Consider the following 24,153-nt stretch of genomic DNA (forward strand, 5'->3'; position numbering starts at 1 on the left):
AAATGTTAGTATTCAGGCATCGGTACTGGCCTGCCCTTAGGGTCCTGACAGGGTACATCCTCAGCTGCAGCCACTAAGAGCACCTCCTGTGCACATTCACTGTATTCCCTTATAAAAGGTGGGCCTTGGCCACCTCCCATCTCTTTCTCTCTCTCTCTTTCTCTGTCTCTCCTTCTTTCTCTGTCTCTCCCACCACTCTTGTTCCCAGGGACTAGACTTTGTCTCCCTCTCTGCCCCTTCTCTCTCTTCTTCCAATAAATCTCCCATGTAACAGCCCTGTTAAATTCTCTCTCTCTCTCTCTCTCTCTCTCTCTCTCTCTCTCTCTCTGTGTTTTTTTTTAAATTGCAACAGACAACCAAGATCAGTCATCACAGCCAAATTCCAAAGCTTCTGGTAAATTGTGTTTTCATTTTCCTTTGATTCTAGAAACCTGTATATTGCCTCCCTGGTGTTTCAATAACCCACTGGTCATTCCAGAATAAAACACTGAGTCTCCATATAACTGTGTATTTTCTAGGGTTTTTCTTGCTATAGATTTCTAGTTTTATACACTATAATCTGATAAAATACAAGAGATTATTTTGGTGATTTTATATTTTATAGGGCCTAATCTGTGCCCTTGGCTGGTTTTAGAGACCATTCCATGGGCTTCTGAGAAGAATGTGTGTTCTATTTCTATGGGAAGGAATATCTTGTATATATGTTATGTTCATTTGATCTACGTTTTAGCTGAGGTTTCTTTGTTGATCTTTAGGTTGAATGGCCTATCTATAAATGAGACTGGAATATTGAAAACACCCATTGGTATTGTATTAGGATGTCTGGCTTTTTTGCCCAGTAGTGTTTGCTTTGTAAAACTGAGAACCCATTGTTTAATGAATGTGTGTTCATAATTATTAAATATTCTTTTTGGTGATTTGAGACAGGGTTTCTCTGTGTAGCCCTGGCTGTCTTGGAACTTGTTCTGTAGACTAGGCCGGCCTTGAACTCACTTGAGATCTGCCTGCCTCTGTCTCCCCCTGGCTTTCTTTGCTTAGCCATTCCTCTTCTAAAATGCATTTCTTCTTGTGATCTTGAGACTGCCATTCTTCTTCCTTGGTGTATATGGTTCCTTTAGGTGTCACCTGCAGTGCTGGCTCAATAGCCACAAACTGCCTTAAAAGCTAATGTTTCTGGGCTGGGCGGTGGTGGTGAATGCCTTTAATCCCAGCACTCAGGAGGCAGAGGCAGGCGGATCTCTGTGAGTTTGAGACCAGCCTGGTCTACAAGAGCTAGTTCCAGGACAGCCTCCAAAGCCACAGAGAAACCCTGTCTCAAAAAAACAAACAAACAAACAAATAAATAAATAAATAAGCTAATGTTGCTAGATCTACCACTCTGGGTTGGCAGGGCTTGAAAATACAATCACGCTTCTGAGGGTTGCTGGTGGAAAGACCTGCCATTATTCTATTGTTCATGGTCCTTGTATTTTGTCATCTTGACTGTAATACATCATGGAGGCACTCTTCTCAGGTCATAATATTTGTATCTTCTGTATGAATGGCTGTTTCTGTCTCTAGATTTGGGGCATTTTATGCTATAAACTTATTGAGGACATTCTTTGTGCCTTTGGCGTTTCCCTCAGCTCCTCTTGTGGTAATCTGTGATTTGGTCTTTCAGTCATATCTAGAAATTCTTAAACGTTGTGGCCCTGATTGTTTACTTTTTTCTTATTGAGATTTGAATACGATACTGCCAGCCTCACCCTCCAGCCCTGATAGTCTTCCTTTTGCTTGGTTGCATCTTTGGCAGTGCTTTCCACGATGTTTCTGTGTTAGTCACTGGGTTTTCCATTGCTAACATTTCTATGTCTTTTTTTTTTTTTTTTATCAAATCTCAGTTTCCTTGCTGACTTCTTCCATGTTGCCAACCTTTTCATCCATTCTGATTAATTCCTCTTCCTTCTTGCCAGCTTTCCCCTCTGCATTGCTGGCTTTCACCTGCTTGGGTACGTCCTCTTTCAAGTCATTGATGATTTAAACCTTCAGTCTGAAAGCTTCTTCTGGCATGTTACCTGTTTCCACATCTCTGAGCTCAGTGAAGGAGCTAAGTTTTCTAGAGGAGCGATGTGGCCCTTTCACGTTTCTTCTGGTTTTGTGCTGTGATTTACACATCTCTTGGTTTAAGCATCTCTTCTGGATTTGGGGAATGATGATCTTGTTGAGCAGCAGTCAAGGAGGGCTGGACTCCCTAGTACCACTTGGTGAGGAGGAAACAAACTGTTGTAACTCCATCAGTAAAACAACACGTGACATGGGCATGCGTGTAATCCTTTACAGCTACCAACACATCAGTAAGCACAGAAGGAAAAATACCAAAATCAGAGGATGTGCTGTGAATGTAAAAGTATTGATGGCAAGTGTGGAAATGGTAAATGAACTAAGAGACAAGCTGGGGGGGTGCAGGCTTAATAAATGAAAGGGATGGAGGAGGAAAGTGGAGAAGAGTGCTACAAAAGGGAAAGACCTAGAGATTAGAAACAATAAAAAGAAAACAAAACAAATATGGCCCAATAGTTCAAAAACAAAATGATAAATTTAAGAGAGTTAAAAACTAAAAACACATTTAACAAGATGAAGTGTATCATACCACTGTGACTGCTTCCCATTCACCCTAAGCCTTTGGGGGACACTCTGCCACAGAAACAGTCACACAGGGAGCACTATGGGGTCTTAGGAGGACGAGGATCCACACAGACTACACAGACACCAAAGTGTGGCCAGCAGAAGCCTGTGTGAACACAGGTCTGCAGGACATCAGACGCTTGTCCAAGACCCATTCAGCAATAATAAAAAGAAACTCTCTACTGACCCTCCCGCAGTGCACATGGCTGACAGCCTCTGCTTCGGGGGACACAGAGCTGCTCTTGTCCCCACCGTGTCTGTTCTTTCATGTGCATTTGATTCCTTTTCCTCTTCTCCTGCACACTTGGCAGGATTTTGAATGCATTGTAGTTCTAATTTTTTTCAGTGCTTTTGTTAATTCCTTTCACCAATTCATTCAATTCTTGGTTTGCTTTCTTTCTCTTCCATTGCTTTTTTCTTTAGTGCTTCCAGGGTTTCCTCCCCACTGCTGCACTTTGGTGCGTTTTCCCCCTTACCTCATTGGCTTATTGTTTTGTTTTGTGTTTTTCTTTTCCCTCTGAAATTCATCCTCCTGAAAGTCTTCTCTTCTGGTATTATTAATTCTTGGGGTGAGTGTATGACACAATGGTGTTCATATGGGGTTGCCATGCATATGTGTCACTATATCTTATTCTCCATCGTCTCCATGCCCTTTTCACTCCTTCTCAGAGAAAGCCACCTCTGCTCACCATGTGTATTCCATTACTGCCTTCCCCCTTATTTTAGCGAGATTTCTCCCTCTCATCTCATGATCCCTCTTCTAGCTTCATGACCTACACACATACATGCACACATACATACATACATACATACATACATACATACATACATACACACATACATGCACACATACATACATACATGCACACATACATACATACATACATACACACATACATGCACACATACATACATACATACACACACATACATACATACATACATACATACACACATACATACATACACACATACATACATACACACATACATACATATATACATACATACATACATACACACATACATACATACACACACACATACATACACACATACATACATACACACATACATACATACACACATACATACATACATACATACACACACACATACATACATACACACATACATACATACACATCTCTAAGTTCATACATGACTTATCTGAGTGTGCTTTATTTTATTTAACATAAGGAAACATAACAGATTCAAGTCAATCCCTATCAAAACCCCAGTGGCATTCTTCACAGAACTGGAAAAAACAACCCTATTGTGATTTGTTTGAATAAGAATGACCCCCAAAATAGACAATTCTCAATAGAGGAATTTAAAATGTCTGAAAGACACATAAGAAAGTGCTCAACATCCTTAGCCATCAGAAAATGCAAATCAAAACAACTCTGAGATACCATCTTACTCCTGTCAGAATGGCTAAAAACAAAAACACTAATGACAGTTTATGCTGGAGAGGATGTAGAGAAAGGGGAACATTTCTCTACTGCTGGTGGGAGTGCCAACTTGTACTTTGGAAATCAGTATGGCAACTCCTCAAGAAAATGGGAATCAGTCTACCAAAAGACCCAGCAATTCCACTCTTAGGCATATACCCAAAATATGCACATTCATACAACAAGGACATCTGTTCAACGATGCTCATAGCAGCACTATTTGTAATAGCCAGATGCCCCTCAACTGAAGAATGGATAGAAAAAATGTGGTACATTTTCACAATGGAGTACTACTCAGCAGAAAAAAACAATGGAATCTTGAAATTTGCAGGAAAATGGATGGAACTCTAAGAAACCATTCTGAGCAAGGTAACCCAGTCACAAAAAGACAAACATGATATGTACTCACTCATATGTGGATTTTAGACATAGAATAAGGGATTACCATCCTACAATCCACACTGCCAGAGAAACTAGTAAACAAGGAGGAGCCTAAGAGACAAACTTTGTCTCCTGGAGAAGGTGAAAGGGTCACCATCCCCTGAGCAAATTGAGAGCATGGGAAGAGGGGGGAGGGAGCTACAAGAATGAGAAGGAAAGAAGAGGAAGGAGGCAGAGGTCATGAGGGAGCAGAAAGGTTGAGTCAGGTGTAGATTAGAAGAAAGGGTATGTGATAGGTAGGGTTTTAGTTGGGGGGTGGTAGGGGAGGAAGGAAGGGAGAAGGGAACTGGAATTGTCATGTAATTCAATCTTGTTTATAATTCAAATTAAAAAAAAAAACCAAAACTGAGAACAGCTCATGTTGGAGAGGATGTGGAGTCAGGGGAACACTCCTCCACTGCTGGTGGGAGTGCAAACTTGTACAGCTGCTTTGGAAATCAGTATGGCAGTTTCTCAGAAAATTGGGAATCAATCTACCTTAAGACCCAAAAATAACTCTCTTGGGTGTATACCTAAAGGATGCACACTCTTACCACAAGGAAAATTGCTCAACTATGTTCATAGCAGCATTGTTTGTAATAGCCAGAACTTGGAAACAACCTAGATGCCTCTCAACCAAAGAATGAAATAAAGAAAATGGGGGGGGAGTGGAAGAAGAAGAAGAAAAAAGAATGGCCCCCATAGGTTCAAAGGTTTGAATCCTTGGCCAACAGGGAGTAACACTATATGAAAGAATTAGGAGGTGTTGCCTTATTGGAGAAAGGTTCGTAGCATTGTTAGTAAAGGAACTTAGAAACAGACTTAGAAGGAAACTGAAGGACTATTTTGTTAGAATTTGAGAGAAAAAGACTAGGCAGGCAAACTGTAGTAGTTGTTGATTGGAGAGAAATGAAGAAGAGAAGCTGTGTCTTTTTCAGTTATAACCAGCAGTGGAGTTCTCTGAACAGCTGTGTAGCCCAAGATAGTTTCAAACTTAGCAATCCTCCTGCCTCGACCTCTTGAATTCTGGGATTACAGTGTTTGCTCCCATTCCTAGCATTTCCATGTGTTCTAAACAACAGCTGGTATGGAGAAGTCCCTGAGTATCCTGAGTTCATAAGGCTGTTTAACAAAATACCACAAGTCTGAAATCAAGGCACTGACAGTCATGCTTCTAGTCTCCAGGGGAAGATTGTTCATTGCCTCACCTGGTTTCCCTTCACCCAACGTGGTCCTTGGACTCTGGGGGTAGTAAGATGGCTCAGTTGGTAAAGTGCCTGCTAACAAACATGAACCCCTAGTCCAGATCCCCAGAGCCCACATAAAAATCCAGGTGTGGACTGTAACCCTAACACAGTGAGGGCAAAGACAGAAGATCTCCCAACATCACCATTCAGATAGTCTAGTCGTGAATGCCAGACTCAGTGAGAGACCCTGCCTCAAAACCTAAGAAGACACACAATAACAACTCTTCACACACATGCAAATTTATAAATTAAGTTTTTAATCCCTGAAACTTTTTGCCTTTTAAAATAGAGGTTTTTTTTAAAAAAGATTGAAAGTGAAGAATATTTTTCTTTGAGACATGAGGTCTCTACTTCATTTTTCTGAAACCAGACTTAAACACGATGTCTCCTCCAGCAACCTCTGTCCACCTCATAGTTAGCTTCAGTAGAGGTGGTAAGTGGGAGGGCACCCAAGTTCCAGTTACATACACCATCATCTTAACCCTGGTTATGTATGAAAGTTCTACTTAACAGTAAGACTGCAAAGAAGGTCGTCACACTGACCTTCATGGAGAAGGGAGTTATGACTTAGCATGTGTGGTGGATTGAAAGAAAACAACTCCCAAAGGAGTGGCATTATTAGGAGGTGTGGCTTTGTCGGAGTAGGCATAGCCTTGTTGGAGGAAGTGGATCATTGTGGGGGTGGACTTTAAGGCCTCCTATGCTCAAGCTATGCCCAGTGTCACAGTTCACTTCCTGTTGCCCGTGGATCAAGATGTAGCACACTCAGCTCCTTCTCCGGCACCATGTCTGCCTGCGAGCCTCCATGTCCTGCCATGATGACGATGGATTAAACCCTTGAAACTGTAAGCCCCTCCCCGGTTAAATGTTTTCCTTCATAAGAGTTGCCGTGGTCATGGTGTCTCTTCACAGCAATAGAAACCCTAATTAAGACAGCATGTTAGAATGTTCATAATGTGGCATTGTCCTGACTGTCGCCTTGAATGACCTTCCCACTTCCCTCCAAATACCTTAATATATAGCCACTTTGGAAACCAATGATCTCTGTTTTCCCAATTGACTTGAGAAAGCCACTCATCTGTCCTCCTCTAAACTAAGTATTCAAGGAAGCAAACTCATAATGCTGGCATCCATGTGGTCACCCTCACCACCCTAATTTATCTTGGGATGTATTTACAAAATTACAAAGAGAGGATATTCTGCTTCTATCGTGTAATTATTGCCACATACTTTGTATGAAGATCCCAACTCTGTGAAATTTCAGAAAGAGTAAGTCAAGCCAAAGCAAAAGTTTATGACCAGAAAAATTTGCCATGGTGTTGGTGATTATCCCGTAAATAATGAGGCATTCTGATTAGGAAGGAATTGTAGCATGAGATTGATCAGAGCCTTTGTCTCCCCTGATGCTTTTGCATACTAATAGTTGAGAGGTTTGTGAATTATCTGAGCAGGACTACAATGTTCCAGAATCCTCAGAGAGCTGTGTGAGTAATACTTCAAATGCGAACACATCCAATACCCACACTTGTAAGGGATCAGTCACACCAGTAATAAGAGAGAGCTCTTCCAGGCACCTCTGATTTGGGTTCAGAGCTCACCACAGAAATCAGTGTTTACAAGAGAGAAGCAAGCTTTAGGTGGGGCACTTGCTCAACAGTACATTCTAAATGTTTAGTGGTTGCTAAGCAACCAGGCCCTTGGACATACCGCTATTGACTTTGGGGAGGCTTTTTAATATGGTGGTTATTGAGTACATCCTGAAGTCAAGCAGACAGGTCCAGTTCATCTGCCCTCTGCTGACTGTCCTCAGGCACATCACTTGCTGCTCTGAGCCTCAGTGTCCCCCCACTTCCTCAAAGCATTGCTCTGAGCATGAACTGAAGTGCTTAGCACAGGGGCTGTCACACAATAGGCAATAAAGATGAGCTGCTCTTAAGGACTGAGATTTTGTGTTCCCCTCCAGATTCGTGTTGAAAGCTGGTTACAGAGACACACACCTGTAATCCCAGCACCTGGGGCACTGAATCAAGAGAATTGCCAGTTTTAGGCCAGCTTAAGTGCTCTACATACACACACACACACACACACACACACACACACACAGAGAGAGAGAGAGAGAGAGAGAGAGAGAGAGAGAGAGAGAGAGAGAGAGAGAGTTGTGCTCATAACCCTCAGTACAATGGTATTAAATGAAGAGCCTCTAAGGATAGAAGCCATGCTTAAACCAGGCTTTTATGTGGGTGCAGGGATCTGAGCTCAGGTCCTCATGCTTGCACAGCAAACACTTTACTGACTGAGCCACTTCGTCAGCTCCAAGTGTGTACCTTTTAATAGCATTCTCCTATACAACCACACTGTCATAAGTGGAAAATACTTAAAACGCCAAATATAATGTCCATGTTTCCCAAATATTACCAACAAATATCCTTATACTTTTTCAGTCTGGAAACCCTTAAAATTCACCAGTGCATTTAACTTTCCTCTCCTCCCTCTCCCTCTCCCTCCCCCCCCTCTCTCTCTCTGTGTGTGTGTGTGTGTGTGTGTGTGTGTGTGTGTGTGTGTGTGTGTGAGTGAGTGGGCACTTTTTTGAGATAGGGTTTCTCTGAGTAGCCCTAGTTATCCTGGAACTCACTCTGTAGACCAGGCTGGCTTTAAACTCAGAGATCTACCCGCCTCTGCCTCTCAAGTGCTGGGATTAAAGGTGTGCTCCACCACTACCCCTCTGACTTTCATGACTCTTTAATTTTCTCTTATCTAAAACAATTCTTGTACTACTTCTTGCCTTGTGACACAAGGTATAGATGAGGAGCAGAGAGAGGCAACCTCAGGAGTTGGTCCTCCCTGACCCATAGGATGGCACAAGCAGAGATGAAAAGGAGTCTTTGTACATTGAATTTGCCTTCCTGAAGCCCTAAAGGTGTGCATAAAATGAGTGAGCCCAGGTTAGCCTGTGAGCGGATGAGACTGCATGACCCCCCTCCTGTTTCCTCTACAGCAGAAAAGACAACAGACATTTAAGTGAAGCCATCCTAGACTCAGTCCACACCCAACTCACACAAGACCTTTGTCGTGCAAGCAAGTGCAGCCAAGATCCTCCAAGTCCCACTCACATCAGTGGACTAGTACAACTCACCCACTGACTGATGAGAACTGATGAATATTATTGTATTAAACCACTAATGTTGGGGACAATTTATTATGCACCAAAATCTAAGTGATTAAAAACTATTCTACCACACCAAAGTTCACCCACAATACAAACCGTTGCCTGTTTTTTTAAAGCCCAATTACAGATTATAACCTTTGTTTAAACAAAATTTATACTTAGTCCCTTTCATCATTCACAAACCCCCACAGTTTTGAATTATTTCAGAAAATTACATTCAACTAAATTCAGGATCAAGGATTTATGACTTTCTGTCACCCACCTACTTCCTCACATGGTGGGATTCTTCATGCCGCTGAATGACACCTTAGAGCAGTCCACTGCGCTCTCGTTGGTTGCCAGTAAACACACTCTTCAGTACAAACGCGGTGATGAGCACAACCTCAAAGAGCAACTTCATTTTTAAACGTTTACAGTAGTAAGAAAACCCACAAGGAGGGTGCTCAAACTTTTCTGAGTCTTCGAGTTATCTGGAAAAGCTTCAAAGCTCCCAAGCCCAGACCCATAAGTGGGACTCCAGACCCGTAAGTCAGAACCAGTGAGGTTAGTCCCCAAGTATCATTTTCTTGATTTACAGCGAAGCCTAAGAAGCGCGGGCACTGTGCACCTGTGTGCTACCTTTGTTTCCTTGGTCACTGAGAGGATCTAAAACACAGTGTGCGACTCTCTCACTGCTCCGCACTCTGTAGCATCCCTAAAGCACAGACAGGCGTCCCCTAGCTTCATATCCTACCCAGGGCAATGCAAAATGACCTGACGACTGTCGCGTCACAGTTCCCCAGTGGTGCCGACAACTCCACAGTGATGCTGGCAATACTTGTTTCCTTTCTGCTTTTACATGTGTGTCTTCTAATTCCTGGCCCCTCACCAACACCCCAAAAGGTTTCCAGCTATTAATCAGAGACATAAATAGCACATCATTTTCTCAATAGCCTACTCCACTCAGGCTTCCCCACTCTGCCTCTTCCTGCCTGATGGAAAGCACTTTGAAAACCCTTTGCAAAGATTGCTCTTGGCTTGCTGTTCCGGGCTTCCCAGCCCCCATAGCCTCTTAGTTTTATAGCTCATCAAGAGACTCCTAACTGCACCCAAAATAGTTGTATCTACCACGACCTTTCATGAGGGTCTTTTTTTTTTAAGTAAATTTTTTATTTAAATTAGAAACAAGCTTGTTTTACATGTCAATCCCAGTTCCCTCTCCCTCCCCTCCTCCCCTGCCCACTCTAACCCCCTGCCTATCCCATATTCTTTCTGCTCCCCAGAGAGGGTGAGGATTTCCATGGGGGATCTTCAATGTCTGTCATATCATTTGGAGCAGGGCCTAGACCCTCCCCCATGTGTCTAGGCTAAGAGAGTGTCCCTCTATGTGGAGAGGGCTCCCAAAGTCCATTCGTATACTAGGGATAAATACTGATCCACTCCCAGAAGCCCCATAGATCAACCAGACCTCCAAACTGACATCCTCGTTCAGGGGTCTGGAACAGAAAGTCATATTCTTTAAAATATCTTCTCTTTCTTTTTTAAAAGGTGACCTTGGCTACATGACATCAATCAGCAATCCAAAAGGGGAAGAAGAAGATACTCGCTTCCTGGCTAAGGAGATCTTGCAAGAGGTATAAATTAGGGAAATGGGAGGGGGACTCTTTTCTTCCCATTTTTTTTTTTTTTGACACAGAATCTTGCTATGTTGTTCAGTGGCTGCTGAAAAATTGTGGCCTTCCAGCCTTAGCTTCCCAAGTAGCTGGTACTACAGATGTGCAATACATTTTATAATTCATTCAACGTTTTGACTCTCAGATGAAGGCTCATACAGCCCCAAATAAAGAGTATATATTTGTAATTCAAACTTATAATGTCTCTTTTCCATTCAGAATAGAGTATTTCCATTCCAAATACAGTAAAGAAATTCCTCCAAAGTGTGGGAATGTTATTTCCATCAACAATGAATCAATATTTACATAGTTCCTCCTAAGGGTCCCTTTCTGTTTCTAGTATTCCTTAGATGTCTTAGCTAGTGGGTTGCATAGGAGAAAGGAACCCCTCTCTTCATGGTGGCCTCATGTTGTTATCCTCTTGATAACCCACCAGCTCTGAACTAAAATGACTACTAGTTGTTGCCCATCTTCTAGGATTACTGATAGGTCTAACCTAGCAAGACTGTAGACTTCCTTCTGGGTAATACATGGAGGGGGGAGGTCTTTTCTTGAGATCAGCTAATTAAGCCTCAGTGGATCTGATAGAGCAAAATGATGCTGAGATTCTACCCTGGCCTTTCAGAGCACAGCAATATCACTAAGGTTTGTTTATGTTCCCTTTAGCTTCTTGGTTTAAACCAGCAGCTACAGTACACATAACTATGCCATGGCATTGAGAACTTACGTGTAATCAGACCTCATGAGGGTCTTTTGACGTTCAGTGATTTTTATCTGCATTTAACAACCTGGCTCCACAAGTCCCCAGCAGCTTCTCTAGCCAAAGGTCTTCCAAATGAGCCAATCCATTTTTCTTTCTATATTTTTTAAAACTTTCCAAAATACCCACCAAATAGTTATTTAGGTCACATATCACACATACACACACACACACACACACACACACACACACACACACACACAAAGACATAACGAAGAATCCAATAATCTCTGAGAAAAAAAGAAAAAAAGATAACCCCCTGTTGTTGGAAGTGGGTAGAAGAAATTCAGACCGTTCTCACCCCAGAGGAGACTTCAATCATTCACGCCCAACTGTGGCATGTCCATCTGCCCATCCAATTTATGCTTTGCATAAATCAAGCTGGAATTATCTCATATCAGAAAATAGATAATAAAATAAGGAACAGAAGACCCACCCAATGACTCTAAAAGTATTCTAAGGTCAATTACAAACACCTACTTCCAGCTATAAGAGGAGAAAATCTCTTGTCACTTCTAACAGAATGATATTTGAAATGTGTACCCAGTTACATATAAACTGATGGAAAGAGCAGTTGGGGAACTGGGTCAGAGGAGCTCTGAAAAAGAAAAGCCAGAGGGAACAATGGTCCACCAGGTGAGCCCACTTCGCAGGAAAGATGGGGCCCAAGGGGCCCTGGAGTCTCCTCCAGAGCAGGAGAGAACGAGGACTGAGGAGAAAAACCAGATGCAGGGGAGACCCGAGGTGCTCAGAGACACAGATGGAGTTTTTTGTCTAATAAGGGAATGAAGTTGACAATTGCAAACAGATTCCCGAAAACCACAGTTTACAGAGAGTGGATTCGAGCAAAGTTTAAAGAAGAAAATTGTGATTGCCTTTCTGGGCAGACATAACCATTTCCAAGTGTCTAAAGTTGACATTCTACAAGAAAGAACTCTTCCTTCTTTCAACCATTTAACAAGCCATCCACTACCCAGTAGTGAGCCCTCCCAATCTACGTAGTTAGGTCTTAGTATGGAGGATTCGGACTGAACTCTGACTTCTATGTTTTTCCATAGCTATACACAGTAACATATCTCTCAGCTCTATTCACTATGTTTGCCAAACTTGCAAACAAGGGCTCCAAGCTTTTCAATAGAATATGCCCAGAGGTGGTACCCCGGCCCCACTGGTGCATGATTTATTGACAATGATACCATGGCAACTTCTCAAGCTTTAAAAAAAGCTTGGGGTCAGAAGAGAGGAATGCTGTCCTCCACCTTCCTAGAGGCTCACAATATCTGTCTGCTGTCCCTACTCTGGCCACAGTGGACTGGATCAGGGTACACGTGCCTACTGTGTGCTATCTGTGGCCTGGGGTTACATCTGTCTGGAAAGAGGGCCATTTTCCCAAATAGAACAGATGCTCTAAGGGGCTGGTGGCCATGAGGGTAAATGTCTGGCCTAGGCTGGGCCAGTTAAATTCTTTTACTCACCAAGGTATATGAAATTTCTAGACTTTGAAACTGGAGAGGGCAGGCCCAGTCGAGTCTGGAGCAGAAGAAAAGCATAAAGGAGAAGTGGAGGGAACCAAGCAGAGCCCCCAACAGAGTGCCACACAGCTGAGGGATGCCTTCGAGCTGTGAATCTGTCCTCCCAAGTCCCGACTTGAGACCTGTGAGACATACCTGGTTGTCTCCAGAGTCCCTTCCTCTGACTGGCTGTTTCTCAAGAGTGTTTCTCACACTTCCACCAAATGATGTGCCTGTTAAGAGCTGCTCTCCGGGGTGGAGAGATGGCTCAGCACATGCTGACATTTCAAAGGAAGAGTTCACTTCCCAGAACATCAGACAGCTGTAACTCCAGCTTCAGGAGAAACAGATTTTTCTGACCTCTGCAGGCACCTGCACTTGCAAGCACGTACTCCACACAGATATATGCACGTACACATAATTTAAAGACTTTTAGAAGCTGCTCCCGGGAGCTGTTAGGGTGCATCCTCTGAGTGTTGTGCCTGGTAGCCAGCACAGCTCCTTCATTGATGGGACTCTGGATATAAGGACATTATCAGTGTAACGCCTCAGCAAGCCCTCCAGTTAGTTTAATCTGATGGCTTTTAACCAGCTCTTTGGTTTTGAGAAAGCAGGGTCCAGTAAGCAGAATCACACAGCCTGGTGGGACAGCACTAGCCTAGCAGGGGCAAGACCCAGGCTTCCATGCTCAGCTCACAAAGAGTAATACAATGAAGAGAACACTTGGATGAAACCATCTCATTGGCTTAGTTCACACCCCGATTAACTTTTCAAAAGCATTGAACGTGTCAAAACGAATTGCCATTGTTTCCTTGTTGTCAAATATCTACATAACTTTTTGTTTGCATGTATTGTGTGCCCTAGTTCTTTGTTACACAAGTAATTTGTGCCTACTGTGTCAACTTCAAAATATACAGGCTTAAGACTCCTCCATGATGCCAGCACCTGGGGATAATTACTCCAATGAATGGCAATTTCCACTTCCAGTTTTTTTATTCACAAGTCTAAAAAATCTGGATGCTAACCAGGTCTTCATTACAAGAATTTCCTTCTTGCAGAGCCTGCCTGCCTTGATGTGCCACTTGCGTTAATAACAGTATTTAAAGTGAGGCTAAAAGCACTTAAGGAGAAATCATAACTCGGGTAACAGATTTGAGTGACTGTCGGCCACTAAAAAGACACTGTCTTGGCCTTAGTGGTGATGGTATGACCTTTCAGTCCAGTTACCCATGATGACCCAGCAGTGCTAAATTCCTGCTGGCAAAAGAAAGAAGTAGGAAATAGTTGTCTCTTTCAGGAGCTAATTCTTCACCAAGACAAGCAAGCAAGAAGGTTGAGTGTGGTGGTGCTCACCTTTAATCCCAGCATACAGGAGGCAGAGGCAGGTGGATCTCAGGTAGTTCCAGGCCAGCCTGCTCTACAGCGTGAGTTCCAGAACAGCCAGAGCCATCTAATGAGACCCTGGGTCAGATAGACAGATAATAGATAGATGATATATGATAGATAGATAGATAGATAGATAGATAGATAGATAGATAGATAGATAAAAGAAGAAAGAAAGAAAAGAAAAAAGCAGCAAGAACCACTAGGAAATGGTTAGTCCTTTGCCTAGAAACCTGGGGACCACCAAATGGCCTCAGACAGATTCAGTGTTAACCACCTTGCAAATAAACAGGAGACGCCCACTTCAGAAGTCTCAGCAACTCAACTGCCAACATAGATTGAATTCACTGGCTTTAAATAGCATGAAAGCTCCTGTTTGTTTGCCAGCTTTATAGATTTCAAAAACAAACTTTATGTAAAAGGATGCACCATAGGGAAAACTACTAACATCAAGGGGAACTTTGCCATTGTGGGTTGGGAGGGCTAGAAAAGGGAGCATGACTTCTGCAGTGAACTAAGACACAGGACATGTTCACAGTGGGCTCAGTTCACAGTGGACTCACTTCCCCACACTTAGCTGTCTTTCTCCGTGGTGTCACCACCCCTGTGCAGGAGGTCCTAGGAAGTGTAAGAATGGGAGATGGATGAAGCAAGCCAGTAAGCAGCTGTCTTTCATGGTTCTTGCCTCTGCTCCTGCTTGGGTTTCTGTGATGACTTCCCTCCGCAGTGGACTGCCACCAGGGTGAGTAAAGCCAAATCTGCCCTTTCCCCCTCCAAGCTGCTTTTGGTCATGGTGTTTGTCAAGGCAACTGAAAAGCAAACTAGGACAGCCACCATGAAGGACAGAAATCTCCCCTAAGTGGCTTCTGGTGGGTGTGGTCAGAGCATACAAAAATAGTGAATACAACCCCACTTTTGAGGAATGGTCTTCTGTATATGTTTATCTTGTGATGGAAAAAAGCACTGCTGGCCAATAGGGGAGCAAGATAGGCGGGACTGGGAGATGAGGAGGATTCTGGGAAATGTAGGCAGAGTCAGTCGACATGTAGGACACAGGAAAAATAACACCATGCCTGGCATTACTGAGTAAGCCACAGCCTCATGGCAATTCATAGATTTATAGAAACGGGTTAGTAATTAACACAGAGCTAGCCAATAAGAAGCCCTCCTAGCCAATGGCCAACAGTATTATAACTAATATAGCGTCTGCATGTTCATTTGGGGCTGAGGTGGCTCTGGGACCAGGCTGGCAGTAAAGAAGTTCTGTAACACCTCACACTCCCTGACCTCCTAAGGCTGGAACCCCAGGCTGTACCCCCAAGGAAGAGGAGGAAGTCTGGTTTGAATATAGACTTCATCATTTATTATGTACCCTTTGGCACTTCATCATTTTAGCTGTTTCCTCTCTCTCTCTCACACACACAAAAAGAAAGAAAGAAAAAGAAAGAAAGAAAGAAAGAAAGAAAGAAAGAAAGAAAGAAAGAAAGAAAGGAAGATAATTACCTTACCTGGCTTGGTTAATTTCAATGACAGCAAACATTAGAATCTACCTTAGAGTAAGTTAAATAGAAAAAGATAGCGAGACTCCAAAGAGACTGAGGTAGTGACTCTGAAGAGACTGAGGTAGTGACATCACACCCAAAATCAGTTCTGGATTCAGGAGCCAGGAGGCAAGGTGGTGGATGCCATCATTCGGCCCAGTTCTTCACCTCTCCCTGTTTCAGGCCTTTCAAGACGGAGCTTTGCAATGCTCTCCCATGGAGGACAGGGTGGTCTTCCCCAACCCTTGACTCTCAACATGTGCTTCCTCTGATGAAATAAATATAAGCACACATGATCAAATGAAGATTCAACTCTGCCTTTGCCATAAGAGCAAAATGTTCAGATGAATTCACTGAGGGTGACAGACACAAACAGACCCCCTAGGAAGTTCTAACACAACCATGCAAAGCACTACCAGGTGCCAGGTGTCCTCGGGTGTCGTCCCCCGCCCCCCACCACCACCACCACCTTGACACAGAGACAGCTCACCCTGGCCATGGCAGTGTTTGTCTTCCAGCTGTCAAGCCACAAAGTGTCACCAGGAAAAGCTCATATATTGAAAGCTTGGTCTCTAGTGGCAGCAGCGTTCAGAATGCGTTTGATTCTTGAAGACCTCAGGAGTGGATTAATCCACTGGTTGGCTCATACCCTTACGGCATTCCTAGGAGGTGGTGACTCCGTGGTAGAAACAAGTCTCTGTAAGCACCCCTTTGCAGGGTGTATCTTGTCCCCGCCTCTTGACCACATATCGTGTTTTGTAGTTTCTGTAACACGAGGAGCTTTCCTCCCGTGCTCATTTCTTTCGTGGTGTTTTTGCTGTACCACAGGCCCAGAAACATGAGGCCAGCTGGCTGAGGACTGAAGTCTCTGAAACCAGGGGCTGAAATAGGTCTTTTCCCTTAAGTTCTATCTGCCAGGTGCTTTTCCCAACAATGAAAAGAACGTCTAAACAGACGAGTCTGTGCATCTGCAGACGGAGCGGCTTTAGGATTTGACTGACACCTTCCGGGTTCTCGGTCAAGGGCTCAATCGCGCCCTCTGCTGGCAGAACAGGGAACTCTTGTTCTGTGCTGTGAACTTTCCCAAGGAGCCTCAGTTCTGTTCACTTCCTCCACCTTAGCACTCGCTTTATCTCCTCTTTCTTGACCACCTTCCCTTCTCCGTCCTGTCCTTCCATTCACCACAGCGCTTCCTATGGCCAGCTCCCTAGCAAGCACAGTGCACTCAAATCTTTGTCTCTAGATGCTTTAAGTACCCCAACCTAAGGTCCTATTTCACTTCACAAATCAAGGTCATACTCTTTTAATATTCGAGTTAACCAGAGCCTATGTCACTCTCAATGATAATGGCTTCCACTCCCCCCTAAAACGAGTCCGAGTACACTTATGCTTGATTGACTGGCTTTGAACACATCTAAAAAAGCCCAGGGAAAAGGGGGTCACCGCTCAAGGGCCGGATTATGAAAAGGAGGCAGAGAAAAAAAAAAGTCAGCTTTTCCACGTATCTGCACTATGAGACATTTTCCTCACACATGTGCACCACCCCAGAATTTGGGTGGCATGTGGCGTGATTGCATCGTTTCCTGAGATCGGGGAAGGTGGCATGAACACCTGAGCAGCATGTCTTCACCTGGAGGAGAAAGCCAGAGACACAAAGGAAATCAAAACTGGAGTGCTTCTTCTGAAAAACAAATCTTTCCTAAACTCAGTCCACAGGGCTGGAAAGCCTTTGGTGTTCCTCAATAGCTAGAACACTCTCCACCCCCCACCTTTCCAGCGAAAAATGTCCATACCCCTTACCACAAAGGAAATGACATTAACTAAAACTCTGTTCCAGAGGCCATCGTGCCAGCGTGCATGTGTGCACGCGCGCATGCGAGTGCTGAACTCCAAACCCAGAGCCTTGTACATTCTATGAAAGCGCTCTACCACTGAGCTATGTGCCTAGTCCTTGCTTCTTTTAAACAGGCTCTCACTATGTGTCCCATGCAGGACTTGAACTCTTGATCCTCTGACCTCAACCTGCCAGAGTGCTGGGATTACAGGTGAGCATGGCCATACCCAGCTGGCCCTCAGCTTCGAGTCTGGTGACCAGCTCCATCCTTCAAGAAGTCCACTCACTCATCACATCTCTTCCCTGCTATTTCCTCCTCCATGGCTTCAAAACGTCTGAAACAGTTTTAACGGCAATCCCAACCGCTGATCAAAAGGTCTCTAGGGCTTTTGTCCACAGACAGGAAGTAGGGCTACTGGCCACAAAATCTGACACCTCTTCATTCTCCCCACTGACACCTAGTATTGCCCTCTGAAACCAGAGAGGCAGCCAGAGCTCTTCCTAATCAAGCCAGCCCACCAGTGTCTCACCCAGCCATTCTACAGAACCCTGGAAAAGCAGGGAGGGGGATGTAAAAGGTGGAAGCTAGGGCACCTTGAACCTCTACTGAAGAGTCCTCACCTTTCCAATGACAGCACAAGGTGGATAGGGAGGGAAAAGATGGAGCTAAATTACATTTAATTTCAACAGCCTTACAGAGTTTACCTACCAATGTGTCCATAGTCAATAAGAACGCCATGGTCTTAACTTGATTTCTGACTGCTCCATAAGAGATACACAGACATAGAAAAATGACTTCAAGGAATTTTTTTAGAACAGAGCCCACTCCCTCCCATACTTTGGGAGACTGAAGGGACACTATGTCTTCAGGACTGAGGGCAGGAAGCATTGCTGAGAAATCTTGTTCTGGAATATTGTTTCTTCCAGCTCAACAGACATGTGTTCATCAGTCGAGTGTGGGGCCTTGACCTCTGCCCAACAGACTGCTTAATAGGGGCCTTCGGTGCTTTTGTGACAGGATCTACCATAAAGCCTTGTGCAAACGCATTTTATGCTTTGACTCAGCAATACTACTTCTAGGAATTTGTCATACAAATAGACTTACACATGTACCAAAAGATGTTCTGTGTAGTTGTTCACTGATAAATTGTAGTATTACGTCACTCTATAACCACAACAGGACAAGAACTAAAAATTGAAAATAACTTAATTCATAGTTTTACAGACATTTTGAAACTGTTACAATGTATCTGGTAATGCATGTTTTAAAAAGCGACAGCATTGTATCCACACAATAGAATTATTACAGCAGAAGGATGAAGAAGCCAACTATATATTGGATATGGACATGTTCAAGGTATGGAGATAAATGAGAACTTGGAAAAGGAAAATCTAGAAGAATATAAAGGGGTCCCTAAGAATGGGAGTGCACACGGTGGATAGGGAGGGAAAAGAATGCTACTTTACAAAATATCACCTTATGTGCTTTAATTTTGAACTGTGTGAGTTTACTTTTGACTGAGAAACTGTCGGGCAGCATAGCACTTCCTTAGGGCACTGGTACCACAATCAAGCTACCAGGGAAGCTGTGTGCTCTAGTTCTTAGAACCAGTAACTTTGTAGTGGAATCTTTACCTCTGCTATCCATTGTTCCCAGGGGATGTGGTGGAAGGAAACTTTGTGCCGGAAAAGAATCACTTTCAAGAAGAAAAGTAACTTAAAGGAAGCTAGGTGGAGAGCTGGTGTACTCAAGAGCACTATCCTATCGACTACACAACCAAAAATTGCCTCCATCATATCAGCCTATGGCCATGGTTCTGAGAGATTGTCCTAACTGATGATTGCTGTGGGAGGGCCCAGCCCACTGTGGGCAGCACCATTCCTAGGAAGGGCAGGGGGAGCTAGGCTGCACAAGAAAGCTAGCTGAGCCTAAGTCTGTGAATGAGCTGGTAAACGCTGTTCATCCATGGTTTCTGCTTCAAGCTTCTGCCTTGACTTCGTACTCTAACTTCTCTCGATGATAAATTGTAGCCAGGAAATGTAAGCCAAATGGACCATTTCCTCCCCAGATCACTTTTGGCCAGAGAGTTTTGTGCCAGCAACAGAATGAAACTAGAACAGGTCCCATGTTTTTCTCCTCTGCATACACCAACCAATATCCAAGTACTGGTGTGACAGGGAGGGTAACTAAATGGACTCAATCTCAGGCTCACTCAAAAAGTCAGTGCCTCCCTTTAGCAGCCAGGAATCTTCCAGACATGCTATTCTGAGGCAGCATTAACTCACTCCAACTTCCTGAATAATACTGGAGTGTCTCCCAGGGAACATATTTTGTGATGAGCAGCGTGGTGTAATGGTTCATCTTCTAGGATTTCTTGTGTTTGAAATTTGGTCCTGTGATAATAGGAGGTGATGGTACCTTTAAGAGGCAGAGCCTATTGTGACATCTTAGGTCACTTGGGACATGTCCTTGGAAGGGATAAATAGGATTGCTCTGGGACTTCAGGCTTGCTCAGGCTTCTTGTGTTGTCATGTGACCTCTTTCTCACACACAAGAGCTCCCATCATGATATGAAAACATTTCAAGAGCTAATGCTGGCATCATGTCCTTGAACCTCCAAATCTGTATCCTAAATGTATCATCTTTTCTTTATAAAGTACCCAGTCTCGGGTATTTTGTGACAGTAAAGAAGTGGGGATCAATCCAGCTATAATATTTTCAACATGTTACAGCTGTTGAGTTTTTACCATTTATGTCTCTGAGGTAGATTCCCATATAAAACCTCCTGGCCCCAAATTAAAGATCTCCTTTCCTCATCTCCCTGTTTCCTCCACACCCATGGCAGCTACTGAGACCACTACTCAAGGATATGCATTGACGCCAGCCTGCACCATGTTTCACATTCCATTCTGCCTTTCTTTCCCCTTGGGATCATGTTACAGAGTTCAGCTGAGCCTCTCCCACCTAGAAAGACTTCAGAGAGAAGATTTTAACTGACAGTTTGAGAAACTGCTGACTGGGGGGGGGGTGGTTCATTAATAACTGGCATCTTTCCTGACTAAGAAATCTCTACTTCCAGGCTTGCAAGCTTAAGAGACTAAGTCGGGACACAAAGTTGTCTCCAACTGTATACTGTGAAATCTCTGGCCCTTCAACCCCCTACTTACCTAGGATCCCTTGGCTTCCACCCTGTCTCAATGTGAATGCCATCAGTAAGACTCCTCATCCAAGGGAATGCTCCTATGCCTCCTGTGGTGGCCTTGCACCGGTATGACCCCAACATATTCCCTTGTGCACCTGATCTCACCAGTGGTGTACCTCTCAGCCCCTGACACCTCCCACTCAAATCTTCAAGCTCTCTCCTTTTCAGCCTTAGGCTTTCTCCATCACATAAGGAGTTCCTTGGCTCACATGGAAGGGCAATTATCACTCTCAAGAAAACTGCCTGAAAAAGAAAGGAAAACTATGCATTGAAGCTGGGGTTTGGGGGCAATTGTTGTCTGTTCTAGCTGCCCTGAGCTGCCATGGATAACCATGAGGCAGGTTCTGCGTGCTTTTGCAGGTGGTATGAGCCCCCAGTGGCCACAGCATCCCTTGCTCATTAACACAGAATGTATTGGTTCTCACCCCACATCACTTCCTGTGTAGCCCACACTTACTTTCCATAAGCTGCCTGCACTCAAATTTGTTTGGGGGTCATTTTGAGGAGCCTGAATTAAGACAATTACTTCAACACTCTAAAGCACTGTCCCTTTTGTCTCCTTGGGGACTGCATGCTGGCCCCCTGATAAATAAATTCTGCTGAGACATCAAGTTGCTAGGATGGCAACTATGGGTTCCCTGACATGTATGAATACGACCCTGACCTAATTCTATCTTGGGGGATGCTGTGAGCACATCAGAGGATCCTAAGGGTCTGTATCTCCTGTAAAAGGGGTGACCTGGTGGACACGGCCCAGGGGGATGAAGTATTTAGCTGAAATGGGTAAGTATGAACAAACCCTTCAAAAGAATGGCCTAAAGAGTGTGTTCAGGTATCTGACCACAGCATCAGTCTGCTCCTTGTACAAAAACAAAACAACACAAAAAACTACAAGGACCTTCCTCCAGTTGGAAATTGTCCTGACCAGCCACAGTGTCGGCCAAACCACAGCCTCCCCCCTACGAGGAAGGCAGAAAGCCAGGTCTCCTGTCCTATTTGGGGGACAGGAGGTCAGTTTCATGTAAGGTAGCACAAGAAGAACCACAAAATGCCCTATCCCAAATAACTTTTCCAAGTCTTTTGTACGGGAAGTTTATATTGGTTGTGCCCATCTAGAAAATGCTCTCCATGGCTAACACACAGTTCCTGCTTTAACATGGCAATTTATAAAGCCCACCGTTTCTGGGGTGGGTGGTTAACTCCTCTAGAAACAAGGAAGGGGCCCAGGAGTCTCCACGGATAGGCTAGAAGTTGGACTGAGATTGTCTTTGAGTAGCCAAGGAATGTTATAGGAAAGGCCATTTCAGAGTTTGAATGGGGACCACAGAATTGACAAGCCATGCCACCACCACCATTTCCAGCTTCACCTCTTAAGGTCTGCATTCCAGCATCAGGGCCTCCCCTGCACCACCTCTGAGAGAAGACAGAGGGCAAGAACGCTGGCGCTGGGAATTTGTACACACACACACACACACACACACACACACACACACACACACACACACACACTCCGACTCTGCACATGGGTGCTTGCAGAGGATACTGCTACTACTGCTTAGTCTCTAAGATACTGTGGATGCCCGTCTGTGGAGGTTTCACTCGGTTCAAGAGCTTAGAAAGACTACTGAGGGACCGCCCAGTAGTCTGAGACCCTCTTTTAGCCAGACTGGGAGGCAGGCGGGGTCCCCGGGGCGGAGTCGGGCGCCAGGAGGGGCGGGCCACCAGGGCTGGTCCCAGACTGTGGGATGAGCTGCAGAGAGAAGCAGCAACTCCAGAGACACAGCCGCGCAGAAGGGCACGGAGGAGAGCAGGACTGAGTGGCACACGCCCACCAAGCACGCGCGCGCCTAGGCCAGCGCTAGCTAGTGTCCCCAGAGCCCGGGCGCGCCCACCTATCGCGCCACCACAGGCCTGGGGGTGCACCACTGGAGGCACCGAGGCAGGTGAGTGCCGGGTGGCGGTGGGCTGACTCCGGCACTGAGAAGTCCTGGAGATCCCTTCCGGCCTTGGGCCACTGAGGTTGGGGACTGGGGCATAGCTCAGGAACCAGCGACTCTGGCAGAAGGCGAGTCGAGAAGGGCGGAGGTGTCCGGGACATTCCCACGACCCTCAGACAGCCCTGGTGGCCGGCTTTTCTTCTTGGGTTTGAATTTCCCACTGGATATCTAAACCCGGGCCAGGGCAGTCTTGGTCTCCGAGGCGAGTGGGAGACAAGGGACCCGCGGGCGCGCTCTCCCCTGTTGTCTGCGGGCTGGTGCTGAGAAGCGAGCCAGGACTCCCATTTATCTGTCCCCGGTGTCACACTGTGCGAGACCAATAGACAACCCAGAGGGAGGATACTGGGGTGCAGACTTCGCTGGAACCCCAAATGTCAAGTGTGGTGAAACGGCGCAGTTGATCCGTGTGTAGCAAGTTGAGGTTTCACTAAAGCCCCTGTGACTGCTGCTCCTGGCCAAGGTGACGACGATTCATGTCCCCTGCCCTCACAAGACTGGACAGACCTCACTGTCCAGTTTGATAGCTTCTTGCTATCCCTACTCGCAGCTCCCACACTGGTAGATGTGGTGGGTGTGAAAGGAAGGTGATTCATGGATGATGAAACAGACCAAGTTAGGTTGGGGTCCCCCCGCCAGCCACCCAGAGACCCGTTTCCCTGTAGCAGTCACCTCCCGGGGGATAGCATTCTAGAGACTTTATTTCCTCTCCCTACTGTGGACATCTCAAGACACCAAGGATATAAAGGAGTTCTCAAGCAACGACGGACAGACAGCCCTAAGAGTCCCTGGTCATCCCCACCCACTCTTAAAGGCTGTTTTCAGTTCAGTCTGGTCTCTGAGCATCCACCACTTCAGACAACACAGACACTAACAAGGCTCAGTCCCTCGTTAGTCAAGGGTGGATGAGGATGGGAATCTGGGCGCCCAGGGAAGGGGTCTGGACGCAGACCCAAAGCAGCAGAGACAACCTGGGGAGAAATGATTTATTCTAGAGCAGGTTTTTTCATTCAGGAGGACCTCAGTCACTTGAGAATTTCTTACATGTCCCTGAGGTTAAAGCAGGCATATAAATCAAACATTTACCGATAAAAATCATTAATGTATTTTAAAACAATGTTTTGATATGCATATAATTTTACCATCTATTAATGAGGTTGGCAAATTTGCATACTAAGGAGATGGATTGCTTATTTTTACATAAGGAATAGAGTATCTTCAATGTTTTTTCAGAGTTGAATGACATTTTGATTTTATAATCATCAATGCTGAGAATGTCACTTCATATAATTTGTGGTATAAATGAAAGAAGTGTTTCAGGGCC

Source organism: Cricetulus griseus, chromosome 6, assembly GCF_003668045.3.
Source record: "Cricetulus griseus strain 17A/GY chromosome 6, alternate assembly CriGri-PICRH-1.0, whole genome shotgun sequence".
Lineage (NCBI taxonomy): Eukaryota > Metazoa > Chordata > Mammalia > Rodentia > Cricetidae > Cricetulus > Cricetulus griseus.